The sequence below is a fragment of the Phacochoerus africanus genome, chromosome 7 (assembly GCF_016906955.1).
Source record: "Phacochoerus africanus isolate WHEZ1 chromosome 7, ROS_Pafr_v1, whole genome shotgun sequence".
NCBI classification, from domain to species: Eukaryota; Metazoa; Chordata; class Mammalia; order Artiodactyla; family Suidae; genus Phacochoerus; species Phacochoerus africanus.
The window spans coordinates 78,664,653-78,682,264 of record NC_062550.1 but is presented as its reverse complement, the minus strand read 5'-3'; the positions used below and the strand labels follow the sequence as shown (position 1 = coordinate 78,682,264).

Sequence of the window (17,612 nt, the reverse complement as noted above, 5' to 3'; positions counted from 1 at the left end):
TTAACCCACTGAGCAAGGGCAGGGACCGAACCTGCAACCTCATAGTTCCTAGTCGGATTCGTTAACCACTGCACCACGATGGGAACTCCCTCCTCCCCGTATTTTTGAGCTGCTAAGTCAATGCAAGCCTGTTCTATCACTAAGTACCTATTTTCAAGAAGAAAGTTAAAAGTGGCCATAAGTCTTTGTGCTTCTATGTTTTTTAAAAATAGTGTCATCACTCACGAGATAAACTGAGAAGCAGCTCTAAATTTAGATATGAAACTAACCTCTCTGAAGAATATAGATTTGCATTAATATAGCTGATATAAGTAAATTTTATCCTAGTGGGAGTTAAGAAATAATTCAGTCTAAGTCTGAGCTTAGAAAAAACTATGCTTTTATATATTCTGCATTGATGATAAGTGCAAACAACCAATTTAATGTATGTTCCTTCCAAAATATTCTAGGATAATTGTGTTCATATACTAATATAATGTTTAGTCTGAAAAAAATTAAAAAAAAAACCTCAAAAGAATGCTATGGTTCCTTTTTTTCATTTTTAAAGTTTTGTCGAAGTGTTGTTGTGATAATTTCTGCTGCACACAAAGTGTGTCAGTTTTATATATATATACACACATCAATCCTTTTTCAGAAATTTTTCCATATAGAACTTCACAGAATATACATATAATTTTTTTCTTCCCACATCTATGTCATGTCAAAGTTCCTGAACCAGGGATCGAACCCTTGTCACAGCAGTGACAACACCGGATCCTTAACCTATTGTGCCACAAGAGAACTCCTGCTGTGGTCCTTGTCAGTTGGCTTTACAATGTTTCAATAGTTTCCACTGCCTTCGTTGCAAGCCCATTCCACTTATTTAAGCCCATAAATTCAAATTTTGCTTTTGTCAAGTCAGGACTCCAAATGGAAATGAACAACGAGCGTATCCTTCTCAGTCATACAGCAAAGGGAGAATCTCTGAACGCATCCTCAATCCTCCGAAAAGGAATTTTCATCCAATAAGTATGTTTTAAGAATATAATTCTTATGAACAAGAATATATTTCCCTTATCAGCTTGTTATCTTTTCAGGTAAAGCTGATGCTTTTGACAGAGATCTATAAAGATTTCTTTGAGAGTTAACAGACACGCTTTCTACACAAATTGCATCCTAACAATTTAAAGTTACATGAATTTTTAATTCAATTCCATCATTTATTCTTATTTTTAAAGAGCATGCTTGAGCCAATATTTATCTTCATTTAAATGTTGACTTTTCAAACACCCTTTATCTGTTCAAATGCTCCAGAATCCAGTGTAGTCAGCTGAAAGGGTTAGGGAAGCTAGGATATTTCTGTATTCTTCCAAAGCTCTTAGTTTCCAAATAACTTCAATTTATTTTAAATTCTTCATGGACTTCAGGTTGTGTGAAATTTTAGTTACATCCTCTGCATAAAATTAATATATATCAGATGCCAGAGGAAATAATGCTAGCTAGCATCACATCATAGTTTGGATCTCAAGTAGTTTATTTTCAATAACTTCAATAATATTAATATATCATTTTAAAGAACCTTTAGTTCGTGATAAGTCATTTCAAAAAGCAATCATCATAGTGCAGTTAATTTCAGAAGATCAAGAAATTTGGAGGATTCTGCTTGAATCAAATGGCCAAAGTGAAACACTGGCATGATTGTTGTCTTTTCTTTCTCTGCAACTAGTTTCTAAATCCAGGGTCCACCAATCCTCCTGTTCCCCCAGCTACTCTTTTATCTCAACCATCTCTCCAGAGCTTTAGACTGCCATGGGTAGTGGACAGGAGGTGAATGTCAGGAGATAGTCCTGTGAATGACAATGTAATGGGCAAAATGTATGGCCCACTATCACTCTTCCCCTCTACCCTTCCCCCAAAGGGGAGTGGCTCAAAATGCCATTTGAGGTGGTTGCTCTGGACTCTGAGTTTAAAATCTTTATAAAACTGTACAAAAAATCCTTTTTTAAAATGTTCACAACACAGAAACATCCTACAATAGTCGAATGCCTGCTCAATGTACAATAATATGCAAAACAAGCAGATGTTTCATTTAAGCATTCTGAAATTTGGCACACTAAAATTTGAAGCCATAAACAGCTGAGAAGTACAATACACTTTTAGGTGGCAAATCAAATCAGTGGAGAGCCCTACCTGCCCCCTTCTCTTGCACTGCCCTCCTACCCTTGTGGTTAACCAGCTATGGGGTCTCTTGATTTCCGCATTGCCTTTGTGTTCAAAATGATGCTGCTGATGGCTGGCGTTGTTGTCTTGCCTGGGTGCAACTGTGGTTAAGAGCCGGCTGCACAATCTATCCATGGGGTATTTGAGGGAAGGTGGCCATTTGGTATGTGGCTGTTGTAGCAATTTTCACAGCCTGTTACTGTTTACGGCTTTGGGCTCTTCACTTTGCATGCTACCTGACACCTTGACTGCACAAGTGACCTACTTTTCACTTCATGATCTGCTGTTGCTATTTCCTGGCATTTTATAGCCAGCTGCCTCATTTGAAAACATACCCCTCTGTATCCTTATAACACCTCTCCTGTGTCTTCCGCAATTCCCTCTGCTTCAGTTCCCCAGACAGCTGATACTTGGGTATTCCATTGTCAAAGCTGAGACAACTGGCATGGGTAAGAGACAGGAAAAGACTTCCCTGACTCGTACATGTCTCTCACAACATGTCATAAGATTTAAAATTCTTATTATTGCTAAGGCACTGGCAATTTACATCCAAAATTAAAGTGCTAAAGTTCCCCATAAATGATATATGGAAAGGGTAACCAATAACGTAATAGTCACTGTTTCTTCAACATCTACTATGAGCCGGCGACTGTCTATAATTGTCCTTAAAACACAAAAACTCCTGTAAGGAGTTACTACTGCACTGCATCCATTATACAAATGAGGCAAGTGAGAGTTCCAGAAGGGCTAAGTAAAAATCTCCAGGATGATACATAGCAAACCCAGCACTTTCTCACCCTAAAGCACAAGGATGCCACCCTGCACATTGGTGATGCAGCCAAGCAGCCTCGGTCAGTCACTCACACCTAGTGCCAGAGCTGGGGTGCTCCATTAATATTTGATGAAGCTGTGAATGAGCACCTTGCTGTGAATTCGTTTACTGGCTTCCAGTTACCTGGCAAGTATTACGAACAAGTGAGAGCCTGGACAAGTGACCTGTGGTAGGAGGAAGGAAAGGTACAGTACAGAGCAGAGGACCCTGCACCATCGGGCTGCAGGGAGACACCATCCGGAGCAACCAGGGAAGAAACACAAAGTTACTCTAACGTTAGAAGGATGGCAGTGAGTAGAATAGGGAAAACAAACAAACAAGCAAACACACACAGCAAAAATAAGAGTACCAAAACAACTTGGGGCTAAGGTTGTGCTCAAAGAGGACTGTGCTGCACTGTGGTGTATGGAATGGTTGGCCAATGGGGACCTGCTGTATAGCACAGGGAACTCTACCCAATATCTTGTGATAACCTATGTGGAAAAGAGCCTGAAAAAGAATGGATGTGTGTGTATGTATAACTGGATCACTGCATTGTACTGCAGAAACTATCACAGCATTGTAAACCAACAATACTTCAATAAAACTTTAAAAAAAGAAAGAAAAAAAAAAGAGGACTGTGCTACTCTCCTCCCTGCTTCCCTCCTTTTACCATCTCATGGTCAACACCATACAGCTAAGCAGGCTCGGACATGAGATTAGAACCCAGAGGTTTTCCCACTGGAAGGTACAGCTGCCCATATGCACATTCAGACTTGACATTTTTAAAAGTGCAACTTACCTCCCTTTGAGCCATATTTTTCTCATGCACATCAGTCACTGGCTCAAATGTATTTCTCTTCCAGACTTGAAGTGTAGAATAGGAAGAGCTGTATTCTTTTGAACACTGTATGTCAGGCCACCCAAGATGGCTATTCTCTTGCTCTGTGTACATTCCCTGTCCGACCAGTTCCTGCCTCACCTTCACCCTACTCACATGACTGACCTTCTCTCTGACCCATACGGCCTAATCAGTAAATGTCTACATACTTGCCCTGGGCCCCAGCTAGTGATTGTTCTAATCTTTAGATCAGAATATCTCTACCAGGAGAGCTTATTGAAGGGAAGGTGAATGGTGTGCTTCTCTGCTGGTTTCCCTGGTAACAGACGAGCTAACCTGACGTCAATTTACCTACAACTGGTAACCTCCCTGTCCCCTAGCCCCTTCTGCAGTAGTGAAGACTGCCGCCATGTCCTGCCTACCATCTACGGTGTGGTGTTGCTCCAGGACCTTGCCTCAGACATGTAAGATCCCCTATCCATTAAACCACTGACGTCTCTGTTGTTGACTCTAGGCTCTTTCTTTAGTCTTGACGCTGTGCAAGCACAGGGCTTGCAGGTCAGTGGGGTGCAGCCGAATGACACTTATTCTAGTCCCATTATGAACATCTAAGATGTGCAGCAACAGGAAGACTATACCTGAGGATCCACTAGGGATCCCTCCCTCTGTCCCACTTCACTGTTAATGAGCTAGGATGGGAAGCATCAGGGCATTGACAATGGTTGTAGGAGGAAGGAAGGGAAAGAAGAAAGATGGGATGGAAGGGATAGAGGGCAGGAGGAAAAACAATCTTTAAAAACAAACAGTATCATTCCTCTGTCCATGGACTTCAGGTTGCTTCCATGTCTTGGCTGTTGTAAATGGCACTGCTATAAACACTGGGGTGCATGTGCCTTTTTTAATTATGGTTTTCTCCAGATACATGCCCACGAGTGGGACTGCTGGATCATATGGTAGTTCTTTTTTTAGCTTTTTAAGGAACTTCCATACCATTTTCCATAGTAGCTGCACTAGTTTACATTCCCACCAACAGTGTAGCAGAGTTCACTTTTCTCCACACTCTCTCCAGCATATATCATTTGTAGATTTTTGATAATGGCCCTTCTGACCAGTGTGAGGTGGTACCTTATTGTAGTTTTGATTTGCATTTCTCTAATAATTAGTGACATTGATAATCTTTTCATGTGTTTTTTGCCATCTGTATGTCTTCTTTGGAGAAATGTTTATAGATTATCATACTAAGTGAAGTAAGACCAAGAAAGACAAATATCACATGATATCACTTATATGTGGAATCTAAAAAAAATGATAAAAATGAACCTATTTACAAAACAGAAACAGACTCAGACTTTGAAAACAAATTTATGGTTACCAAAAGGGACAGGTGGGGGGAAGGGATAAATTAGGAGTTTGGGATTAACATATATACATGATGATATATAAAATAGTTAGTCAATGAGGACCTTCTACATAGCACAGGGAAGTCTACTCAGTATGCTGTAATAACCTAAGTGGGAAAAGAATTTGAAAAAGAATGTTATATATGTATAGTATAACCGAATCAGTCTGCTATATACTTTAAACTATCACAATGTTGCAAATAACTATACTTCAACATAAAATAAAAAGTAAATTAAAAAACACCAACAAACAAACAAAATCAAAGCTAGAGTGGGTTGGAGGTTATAGTGTCTAGAGCCAGGGAAAGTGACCCTTGATTTAACTGGACCTGTGTTGCCCTGTGAAAGAATGGTTGAAGAAGAAATAAGAGTCAATGAGTAAGGGTTTTGAAATGAGCTTCTTTAAGAGGGAGCGTAACAAACAAGAGAAATGGACAGATGAGACCCGTGTGGGCTGCCCAAGTGAAGGGCTACAGTATAAAGAAATAAATTCTGATGTTATTTCAGAGAAAGGAAAAGAAAAAAAGAGCTCAGGATATGAAAGGTGAGAATTAAAAAGCAGTTCAGAAAACCTGAATGAAACCCAGCACCTAGCGTTGTCTCCAGGAAGGCTGGTAAACAGTGCAATTGGGATGGACCCTCTGAGCCAGTGAGTCACATGACTAAAAACAGACCAGTGCCATTGTGAAGGTAAGAATTGGACCTGGGAACCGAGTAGCAAAGCCAGCTTCTTTTTAACGAGAGAGATCAGACTAGTCCTAGGATCAAAGTAATCTGGTTTAATAAGATCAATCAGAATTGCCAAGCGCAAGAGCTAGTGATGAACTGGGAGGTAGAAATGAGAAGTATATGGAGGAATCTATTAACGGATGAAGTCCTTGCCAACGTAATATTTGAAGAGTAAGCATAAAAGTAAGACCTAGCCATTTCTTTCTCTCATATATTTATATACCCTTCACTTTCTTCTTGCTGTAGTAAAGTATGATGTACATTACTTGTATTAAACTCAGAGTTCCTGTCTGGCTCAGTGGTTAACGAATCCGACTAGGAACCATGAGGTTGTGGGTTTGATCCCTGGCCTTGCTCAGTGGGTTAAGGATCTGGCGTTGCCATGAGCTGTGGTGTAGGCTGCAGCTACAGCTCCAATTAGACCCCTAGCCTAGGAACCTCCATATGCCATGGGAGGCAGCCCTAGAAAAAGGCAAAAAGACATGAAAATAAATAAATACATAAAATAAACTGCATAGTGAGTAAAGAGAAAGAAAAGGTGGGACAAGTCCCCATGCTCCTGAAGAGTCCTTGGTCCCATTCCACTCAGTTCTCCAACAAGCTTGACTCCATGGACAACAGGTCAAACATAAGTGACAAGAAAAGCCAGAGATACAGTTCTTAAGAGTTTTTTCTTTTAGGAGCTGTCTTTGAGAACTCATTTAACAGAGAGCAGATAAAATAATGTCCAATCTAAGATGACAGGTAAAGAAGAGGGTACAAACCAGGATTGTAAGATTACATCATAAATTTGGACAGGGAATATTGACGTCTGTTTATATTATTTGGCAAAGCTAGTCAACAAGTAGACTCCTAAATATATTTTCAAGATAGTGAAAAATTTTCAATTTCTATATAACATTGGGTTGAGTTAATATTTAGGAAAATGTCAAAATTCAAAATACATATGCCTCTTAAAATGTTTCAGTTACTAGAGAAGTGAATCTCACTAAAGTTTAAAAACATTTTTTAAAGAATAGAGAAGCATTTATATATTTTGAAAGATGTATAGTATTTCTAAATCTGATAAAGAATACATATTTAGGAGTTCCCGTCGTGGCGCAGTGGTTAACGAATCCGACTAGGAACCATGAGGTTGCAGGTTCGGTCCCTGCCCTTGCTCAGTGGGTTAACGATCCGGCGTTGCCGTGAGCTGTGGTGTAGGTTGCAGATGCGGCTGGGATCCCGCATTGCTGTGGCTCTGGCGTAGGCCGGTGGCTACAGCTCCGATTCAACCCCTAGCCTGGGAACCTCCATATGCCGCGGGAGCGGCCCAAGAAATAGCAACAACAACAACAACAACAAAGACAAAAGACAAAAAAAAAAGAATACATATTTATATGCTTCTGTACAAAGAAATATTTTTTGCTTCCCTTATTTAGCAAAGTTATAGGAAAACTTTGTCACTATCTTGTTACACGCAGGGAATGCAAAATATCAATTAGATACAATTTCACTTTTAAAATTATATGTATTCCTTGCTGTCCAAATTTTCACTAATTGCTATCCAAAATTCAGCAACCAAAGGGATTTGGATAACATAACATCTCTCATTTTACAAACCTGCTATCCAGGGTCTCTGTGCACATTTACATTACAGTTTTGGTGAAGCAGAATGTCTTATTTATGAAATATATTTGGCTGCTAGTAACAGAGGCTGGAAATAATATCAGCTTAAGTAGGCAGAAAATATTTTTCTCACATGTAAAGGAAGTCTGAAGATACGCATGCCAGGTCTGATATGAGAGAATCGCTGTCATCAGGAACCCAAGTTCCTCTGTCTTTTTTCCAGCTATCCAGATTTGTGGCTTTTCTTATTGAGGTTGCCTCAAGTCCAAGACAGCAGCTAAAACTTCAGCCATCATGTCCTCATTCTAGTAGGAAATAGGAGGAAATGGAAATAAGAAAGGATCCTCACCAGCTATTTAGTTTTAAGAAGCCTTTCCAGACTCAACCAACAGCTTTTCCATCTCACTGGCCAGAATTTAATCACATGGCTACATCTAGCCTAAGGGAGGGGGAACATGCAAACTTTTATCTGGGCAATTTGCCCTATCAAATAAAATCTGAGCTTTCTTGTTAAGGAATAAGAATACTGTGTAGTACCCATTGGTCTCAGCAAAAATGTTATTAGAATATTTAAAATACATAGGCTGCAATACAATTATTTTAATGACTTTTGAACAATCCCCTTTTCTGCAATTCATTTTACTACTCTTCCCATCATTAACATATGAAATATAACTTAACTCCTTTAATGGCACATCCCTAACAAAAGTCACCATAAGAAACTAGACTTTTAATTAATTAATTAATTTATTTATTTATTTACTTTTATGGCCACAGCATATCAAAATTCCCCAGCTAGGGGTCGAATCAGATCTGCAGCTGAGGGCCTATGCCACAGCCACAGCAACACCACATCTGAGCTGCTTCTGCTACCTACTTGGAAGCTTGCAGAAACACCAGATCCATAACCCACTGAGCAAGGCCAGGTTTTGAACCTGAACCTGCATCCTAATGTACACTGTGTCGGGTTCTCAATTGGCTAAGCCAGAAAGGGAACTCCTAGTCTACCTTAAAAAAACAAAAACAAAACAAAACAAAAAAACCCAGAATAGATACACTAAAGCTTTAGTATAAAGTCTTTGTTATGGAATTGTATGTAACAAAAAGTTAATCCATTTTGGATCCCAACCAGGAGACTACGATTTTCAGGCACCACCAAAGGATAGTTTAGGATGGGGGTGAAGGGCCTTAAATTTCCCATAATCTTGCTTAGTTCCAGTCCTCTCCACCCCAATTATTTGATACAAATGGTCACACAGATACACATACATAAGCACAAAACCCCCTGCTAGGTAAGCTAAGCTTCACAACGACCCTTGCACAGCTTTCTAAACAGATTGAAGATACTAGTCCTAAATTTCTCTCATATGGAAATGCCAGAGTGACTACAAAATACTTAAAGGACATACAAGGTGGCCACCACTGTGGACTTGTATTAGAGAGGTTTTTCATGTATGCTGTAAAAATGTTAGGTGAGATTTTGGGTGTTAATCACTAGAAAAGACAGAGAAATAGGAAAAGGGAGAGCACTGTATTTTCAAAGCAGTTTGCAAATATTCCCTTAGCCATTTAAACCATCCTACCCATGCGAAGACATTAGAGATAATGAGAATGAAGTTCAAGATCCTGTTGCTAAGGCAGTCTTCCAAATCAGGGTGAAAATCCTACTATAAATAATACATTAAAAAGCTGGTTGCTTTGTGCTTTCCTGCCCTTTGATTCTGGTATTCATCCTTATCATTATAAACAGCTTTTTTGAACCAAAGTGTTCACTGTTTCTTTCATTAGAAAGTAATCACTTAAGATTACTTTAGCCCAGATTTCATTCTGGGGGAGAGTGACAAAGAGATATTATTTGCTCAAATTGATCTTCAACCCAAACTATTCTGTTTCCTTGGTGACTCATTCAAGCACACAGAGCCCTGCTGAAATGAAAGGATCTTCTGTGATATACTCGATTGTGTTAAAAGTTTTAGCAGGTGTTTATTACAGATTGTTGGAGGTTACAATTACATGCATATAAAAAGTTGCTTAATGCCTGATCCTCACTTTTTATGGCCAAGGGTTAGTTTTCTTGTTTGATGCTTTATAATTCTAAGGAACTGTAAATAAGATAAAAGCAGTTAAAAGTGATATTGTGGTTTTATGAACCTATATAAGAAACCAACGTTGGGTCATTGCTTTTGATGTTTGGAAATTCAGTCTAAGTTTATTAACTCTGTTTTTAATGATATTATTTTGAAAAACAGACTGTCTGTTGCATACTATATGCTTTAAAAATACCGTGTTGTGTTGAACTTAATTCTGACTAGCAGATAAGAAGCCTAACATACATTGATCACCTAACACATGTCAAAAGCTTTATAAAATCATTATCTCACTTGATTTTCATGACAATCACGAGATATTGGTATTGGCATAAGAGAAAATTAAGGCTCAGAGAGGTTAAATTTTTTTTTTGCTTGTGGTCATAGAGCTTCTACATGGCTTTTTCTTCTATAACAGGGCTTATTCTTTAGGAAAGCCTAAAGCAAACAGTGCAGTTCTTTATAATAAATTCTCTCACAAAAGAAGAAATGATTCACTTTCATCAAAAGTTTCCCATTCAGAGATGAGGTGAATGAATGATTCTTTAGGATTCATATGCATACTATGTGCAAGCACATGGACTACTCACATTAATGCTGTACATACTGTATTCTCTTTCAGGTATAAAAACTTTATGGAGGATGTGAGTTTTTCAATGTCCTTATTTTACAAGTGACCAAGCAAATGTAGGTCAGAAGTCCTAAACTACCAGTTGATAGTCAAAAATTTTTTTTTGTGCGTGTGTGTGTTTTTGCCTTTTCTTGGGCCGCTCCCTCGGCATATGGAGGTTCGCAGGCGAGGGGTCTAATCAGAGCTGTAGCCACCGGCCTACACCAGAGCCACAGCAACGTGGGATCTGAGCTTCGTCTGTGACCTACACCACAGCTCATGGCAATGCCGGATCGTTAACCCACTGAGCAAGGCCAGGGATCAAACCCACAACCTCATGGTTCCTAGTCGGATTCGTTAACCGCTGTGCCACAAAGGGAACTCCAAAAAAAAAAAAATTTAAACAGAGATTTTATATAAAATACTGATTTCTGAGTTTATTTGAAAATCAATAGATTGGTTACCTGGGCCCAGATAACCTCAGTCCTTTGGAATTGAATAGTTGTAGCTCCTTTCATTTTTATTTATTTATTTTTTTGGAACTCCTTTTAGATGTAAATTGTGTTCCATTTGGGTACCACAGCCTCCATCTATCGGGTTTGTTCATTTATGTTATTTAAATGCCCTTGGTATGCATTTAAGTTTGTGACTTTTTTTTTGTCTTTTTTTGCTATCTCTTGGGCCGCTCCCACGGCATATGGAGGTTCCCAGGCTAGGGGTCGAATCGGAGCTGTAGCCACCGGCCTACACCAGAGCCACAGCAACGCGGGATCCGAGCCGCGTCTGCAACCTACACCACAGCTCACGGCAACGCCAGATCGTTAACCCACTGAGCAAGGGCAGGGACCGAACCCGCAACCTCATGGTTCCCAGTGGGATTCGTTAACCACTGCGCCACGACGGGAACTCCTGTGACTTTTTTTTAATATGGAACACTACATAAATTTGCATGTCATCTTTGCACAGGGGCCATGCTAATCTTCTCTGTATTGTTCCAATTTTAGCGTATGTGCTACCAAAGCGATCATGAGTTTGCGAATTCTGGGGTTCTAAGCACTAGCTATATACCAAACTGTAAAAAGCAGGAATTCTAAGCCTGTATTTCAAATTTGAGATCCATCTGCCCTCATACAGTAATTGTCTTTCATTCCTGGGGCAGTGTTTACTAGATCAACCAGACTACTTAGCCAAGGATGATCTGATACTTGAGCCAAGCAGGGTCCAGTCATATGCTCTCCTAGGAATTTGGAATTTGGACTTAGAAACAACCGCTTAATCTCTTCATGTGGCTAGAACTGGGATTGTTAATTGGGATGGGCAAGGTGGCCACAATCTGCCATTTTGACTGCACAAGCAGTGAGATCCCATTTAAAGAGAAGGAGGAAAAGAGAAGTAGAAATGAAGCCAGCCCTTGGGACACATGAGCTTCTCCTGTATCCTTATAATACATCCTGTTATTTGCATACATGACCTTAAAATAGTTTTTGTCTCTTATAAACACTTGTCCTTCAAATTTGCTGACTTCCCTCTCTATGCCTTGATATCCAAATCCCTGAAAGTTAAAAAATAAAAGCTGATAATGTGTCATTCAACCTGTCAGATGGAATTACACTGGTGCTCAAGTATATACATGCATTCTTTCAAAAGAGTAAACCATTATACAAATCAAGGTACTATTATTGACATTTCTAACAAATGTTTAATAACTAGAGACATAATAGATTAGAAAAAGTGGGAAAATAGTCATGGTTAGAGCAGAGAATTCATACATATAAATAATAGGAAATACATAATTTGATAGCGTCAACAATAAGATACCACTGCTATGTCAGTTAATTTTTAAGGAAAAAGGTAAGGGTTAGAGGATGCAATTTTTACAACTGTCTGAGTAGTCGCTGCTAAAAACATAATTACCATAAAAATAAAGATTTGTTAAAGAAAAATCTTATAATGTAGATTTTTCAAAAGAAATCGGGTTTAATTGCATACACTAATTGGAATTGTTTCCAAACAGTTGTTTTACTGAGTGAATATATAATCATTTTAATTACCAAAAAATCATATGATTTGCTAACTTAAACAAGCATTCATGGAAACTGCTCAGCACCCTTATTTCACAGTTCCACTGAGGACAAGTGACTCAGCAACATCCATTTCCACATGCAAAATGAAAATCACTAACATCTTTTAAATTCCAGAAATGTTTCCAGAGCACTATGATCGTGATTCTATCTCCAATTTGAGAAACAAAGTATTGAATGAAAGAACAAATGAATACATGTGAGATGCAAAAAGGAACACGATAAAGTCCTCGATATAAAGGACTACACAGTCTAATAGGAAGATTGGGGTGAGTTCATGTTCATCTGTGACTATAGGAGAGAGTGAGAGAGGTGCTTGGACAGACACAGGAAATGCTAAAGGCATTTGAAGAAACAAGACTTCATATATATTTGAGACTGAAAAAAGGCTTCATGGAAGTTGTTACGACTCCAAAGGATAGGTTAAATATTAAAAGGCCAAGACAGCAGAATAGAGCTGGTTGTATAGCTAGGGAGTGAGGAGTTTGGGCTTCCAAATTAGGAAAACAGCAAAAGACAATGCACTACAGTTTGACTAAGGCATAGGGCACAGATAGGAAAGACACTGCAGAGGGCATTCATTGGGTGTCAAGTTGAGGAGTTTGGACCATATTCTGCAGGCAGGGGGAGGCACCGAGAGTCAGCATATGGTGACTGACCAGTCAGAAGAGCATTTCAGGAAATAAGCTTCACAACTAAGAGATTTATAAATGTGAGGCCAATGCAGAAAACAATATAAGGTAAGGTAAGAATAGAGCAAGAAGACACAAAAAGGGAACCCAAAGATGAGTCTTGCTTTCAGAAGCAAAACCAGTTGAATCTATAACATTTGGAAAAATAATTGGATGTGAGGAGCTGAAAGAGGTATATGTGCAGGATTGGAAAAAGTGGGATAATTCATTTGACATTAATTAACTACTGTTTAATGCTCTGTTGAACTTTGCTAAGTAATTGGCAAGAAATGATTCACTGAATAGAGAGAGAATAGGGAAGAGTTCAGCCTCATAGTTCCAGGTTTGAGCATTTTAATTATGATCTATGCTAATTTGGTAACTGATACCAGAGATATGGCTAACGTAAGCAAGATCTCCTAGGTCTGGAGGCAGCCTTGTGTGGCAGGGCCTGCTTTTAAGTGATGGTATCATACTGAGAAACACTGAAGTCTAGAAGTGGATTAGTTTGCTGAGACATAATAAATTTATTTATCACATCTGTTGACAAAATGAGGTAAAGAAGACAGACAAGGAGTTAAAGGATATCAGTGAGTGTTCTCCACAGAAATAAAATCAATGATGTGTGTATACATAGAAAGAGAGATTTATTTTAAGCAAATGCCAAAGGCAATTGTGGAGACCTGGTGAGCCCAAAATCTGAGGGAATAACCCTGCAGACTAGAGAATCAGGGAAGTTTCAATTCAAGTCCAAAGGCAGTCTGCTGGCAGGATTCCTTGCTTTAGTGAGATCAGTCTTTGATCTAAGAAGATCTTCAACTAATTGGATGAGGCGCATCCATATTATGGAAGACAACGAGCTTTACTCAAAGTCTACCAACTTAAGTCCTCTCGTGGCTCAGCTGCTTAAGGATCCAGCATTGCTACTGTGTGGCTCTAGTTACTGTTGTGGTGTGGGTTCGATCTCTGGAGTGGAAACTTCTGCATGCTGCAGTTGCAGCTACAACTGGGGAAAAAAAAAAAAAGTCTATCAACTTAAATGTTAATTTTATCCCCCTAGACATCTCTCATAGCAACATCCAGAATAATGTTTGACAATAACACTCTGGGCACTATGGCCCAGCCAAGTTAAGAAGATCACTTTAGTGCACTGTCAAAGAAGAAAAAAAGGAATATATCAAGAAGAAGCAGTGATCAAGAGTATCAAAGTCCTCAGATATTTGTAGCAGGTTGATGGTTGAATGGTAACTCCCCCAAAAGATATGTCTGTATCCTAATTTTGGGACCTGTGAATGTTACCTTATTTGGAAAAAGAGTCTTTGTAGATGCAATTTATTTAAGGATATTGAAATGAAGAGATCATCCTGCAGTACCTGAGTGGATCATTTTTTTTATGGCCCCACCCAAGCTAGGGGTCAAATCGGAGCTGTAGCTGAGGCCTACACCACAGCTACAGCAACATCAGTTCTGAATAGCATCTGCAACCTATACCACAAGCTAAGCTTATAGCAACACCAGATTCTTAACCCACTGAGCCAGGCCAGAGACTGAATCCCACATCCTTCTAGAGACAATGTCAGGTCCTCACCCATTGAGCCACAAGGAGAACTCCCTGGGTGAGTCTTAAATCCAATAACAAGTGACAAATGACATTATGGAAAGGGATGTAGAACAATGTGATATTGAAACTGTAAACTACCTTGAACTAATATTTTGTGTGGTGTCAGAAAGACATCAAGTACCACTGTGTCTCCCTCCAAAGTCTGCAGTCCCCCAGGAGCTCCCAGCACAGTTTGGAAACCATGGACTTAAGGAGTGAGAGGTGAGAAAGTGAATAGAGAAAGTGTAGATGATATTTGTAAAACATTTGCAGAAACTTAGGGAAGAAAAGCTAGATGATATTCAAAAGATTAACAAAGGTAAGAGGAGTAACAACAAAAATAAAATATACTGGACTACATCAAAATTAAAAAACTGTGCCCCAAGAGACACAATCAACCAAATGAAAAGGAAACCTACAGAATGGGAGAAAATATTTGCAAATCACATATCTGGTCATTATTCAGAATATATAAAGTACCCCTACAACTCTATATCCAAACAAACAACTCATTTTAAAAATGAATAGACATTTCTCCAAAGAAGACATACAAATGGCCAACAAATACATAAAAAGATGCTCAACCTCACTAATCATTAGGGAAATGTACATCATACCCACAATGAGATAACCACCTCAAATCCACTAGGATAACTACTACAAAAACAAAAATAGAAAGTAACAACTGTTGACAAGGATGTGGAGAAACTGGAACCCTTGTGCACTGTTTGTGGGACTGTAAAATGCTACAGCCACAGTGGAGAAGAGTACGGAGTGTCCTCAAAAACATTAAAATGGGATTTACCATACAATCTAGCAATTCCACTTCTGGGTACATAACCCAAAGAATTGAAAGCAGGGACACAGATATATCCATGTTCATAGCAGTGTTATTCATAATAGCCAAAAAAGTGGAAGCAACCTGAGTGCCCATTGATGGATGAATGGATAAGCAAAATATGGCATAGACATACACTGGAATATTATTTAGTCTTTAAAAGGAAAGAAATTCGACATGCTACAACATGGAGGAAACTTGAAGACATTAGGCTAAGTGAAATAAGCCAGTCATAAAAAGACAAATACTGTATGATTCCATTTATATGAGGTACTAAGAGTATCCAAATTATAAAGACAGATACAGAATATTGTTTGCTAGGGCCTGGAGTTTGGGTTGGAATGGAAAGTTGTTTAATGTTAATATAAAGTTTCAGGAGTTCCCGTCGTGGCGCAGTGGTTAACGAATCCGACTAGGAACCATGAGGTTGCGGGTTCGGTCCCTGCCCTTGCTCAGTGGGTTAAGGATCCGGCGTTGCCATGAGCTGTGGTGTAGGTTGCAGACGCGGCTCGGATCCCGCGTTGCTGTGGCTCTGGTGTAGGCCGGTGACCACAGCTCTGATTCAACCCCTAGCCTGGGAACCTCCATATGCTGCGGGAGCGGCCCAAGAAATAGCAACAACAACAACAACAACAAAAGACAAAAAAAAAAGTTTCAATTTTGCAAGATGAAAAGTCTGGGCGATTCCCTGCACAAGGTGAATGTATATAAATAACACTACTGAACTGAACACTTAAAAATGGTTGAGATACCTGGACTTTCCTCCTCATCAAGGCTGAACATGCAGAGGTCTTCTCTAAGCATGAATATGGAGAGTTATTTTTTTCTCATCAGTACTGTTGAGTAATGCCAACTTCCCTAAACAATTTTCCCTAGTTACCAGAACACGAATCAGCAAAAAAATTGCAGGTGCTCAACACTGCTATCAAAACTGGTAAATCAGGGTGAACTGTTGAGTCAGGAAGAATTTGGTTAGACCAAAACTCCTCCGTACATTTCTTAAATCCAAATAAGTTATAAAATTCAATTGTGCTTACTCCAGAATGAGGCTGCATTTAAGAAACAAAGCTTAAATAATAAGGAACAGAGCACAGCAAACTTGTTTGCCATGACAATCGTAAAGAAAAAGTTACCCACATGCTAATTAAACACACGCTGCATTTAAAGAGTGATTTCGTTCACTTGCATTCATATATCAGCCTGTACAAAGTATTTATTGATAATGAGACTGTACTTTCATATACTTGTCAGGTCAAGGTCCTAAAAAAAAAGATTGAGTTTTCTACCTAGGAAACGATAATCTAGGAGTCCTAGAAAAGTAGTACAAAAATAACTTCTAAAATTACTCTTAGAAAGGGAAATCCACGTTCAGAAAAACAGAAAATAAAAAATAATTTTTCATAATATCACCTGTGAACTTACAAATTACCCTAATGAATCTTGAATAATTACCTGATTAAAGAAGTAAATGGCCAATCTAAAGAACAGTGCTCCAGTTTAGAACGATAGAATTGACCATAGAAAAGTCAAGTCACTTAATCTTCTCACTCTCAGTGGCTCTTTTTAGAATGAAGAGAAAGGAAAACCTGGTCTTTAAATGTGCCCAACTAAAAAAAGCAGTTAACTGAGATTAGCTTAATTTAAAAGCGTAGGGGACTTTGTTGGGACACTGCCTGTTATCATTTTAAAAAATGGGTCAGGGAGTGACTCTTCAAGTTAAATTGTATAGACCGCAGAAGGAGTAAACAAAGAAGGATATGTGCACATCCTTTTAAAGCTGGAAATGCGTTCAGTAAAATATTCATTTCCTTTTTTGAGCACCCTTTGGCTGAACCAGTGAGTGGCGGCGCTGGCAGGGTCGCTAGAGGGTAGGGTCGCTAGAGGGCAGACCCCAGAGGCCAAAGCCATCAAGTTTTGTGTCACCGTGCTGAAGCAGGAAAACCAGCGACAAATACGGAGGAGAGTGATCCCCCGGCAGAGAGCAGGAATCGGGGGCGTGGACCCACAGTCCGGCTGCGCGGAGTGGGCGAGAGTGGCAGTAGGCAGGCAGCAGCGGCGGAGGCGGCGGCGGCGGCGGCGGCGGCGGCGGCGGCGGGGGCGCGCGAGGACGCCGCGGGGCTCGCAGGGAGGGGCGGGG

At 39.5% G+C, this 17,612-nt stretch overlaps 1 non-coding gene across 1 annotated transcript; it reads right to left on the bottom strand.

Moving 5' to 3' along the window:
• Nucleotides 1–11,206: 11,206 nt before the first annotated feature.
• Nucleotides 11,207–11,309, bottom strand: LOC125131910 (U6 spliceosomal RNA). Its single transcript, XR_007136085.1, has one exon. It is a non-coding gene; the product is annotated as a U6 spliceosomal RNA (small nuclear RNA).
• Between the last annotated feature and the right edge of the window lie 6,303 nt (nt 11,310–17,612).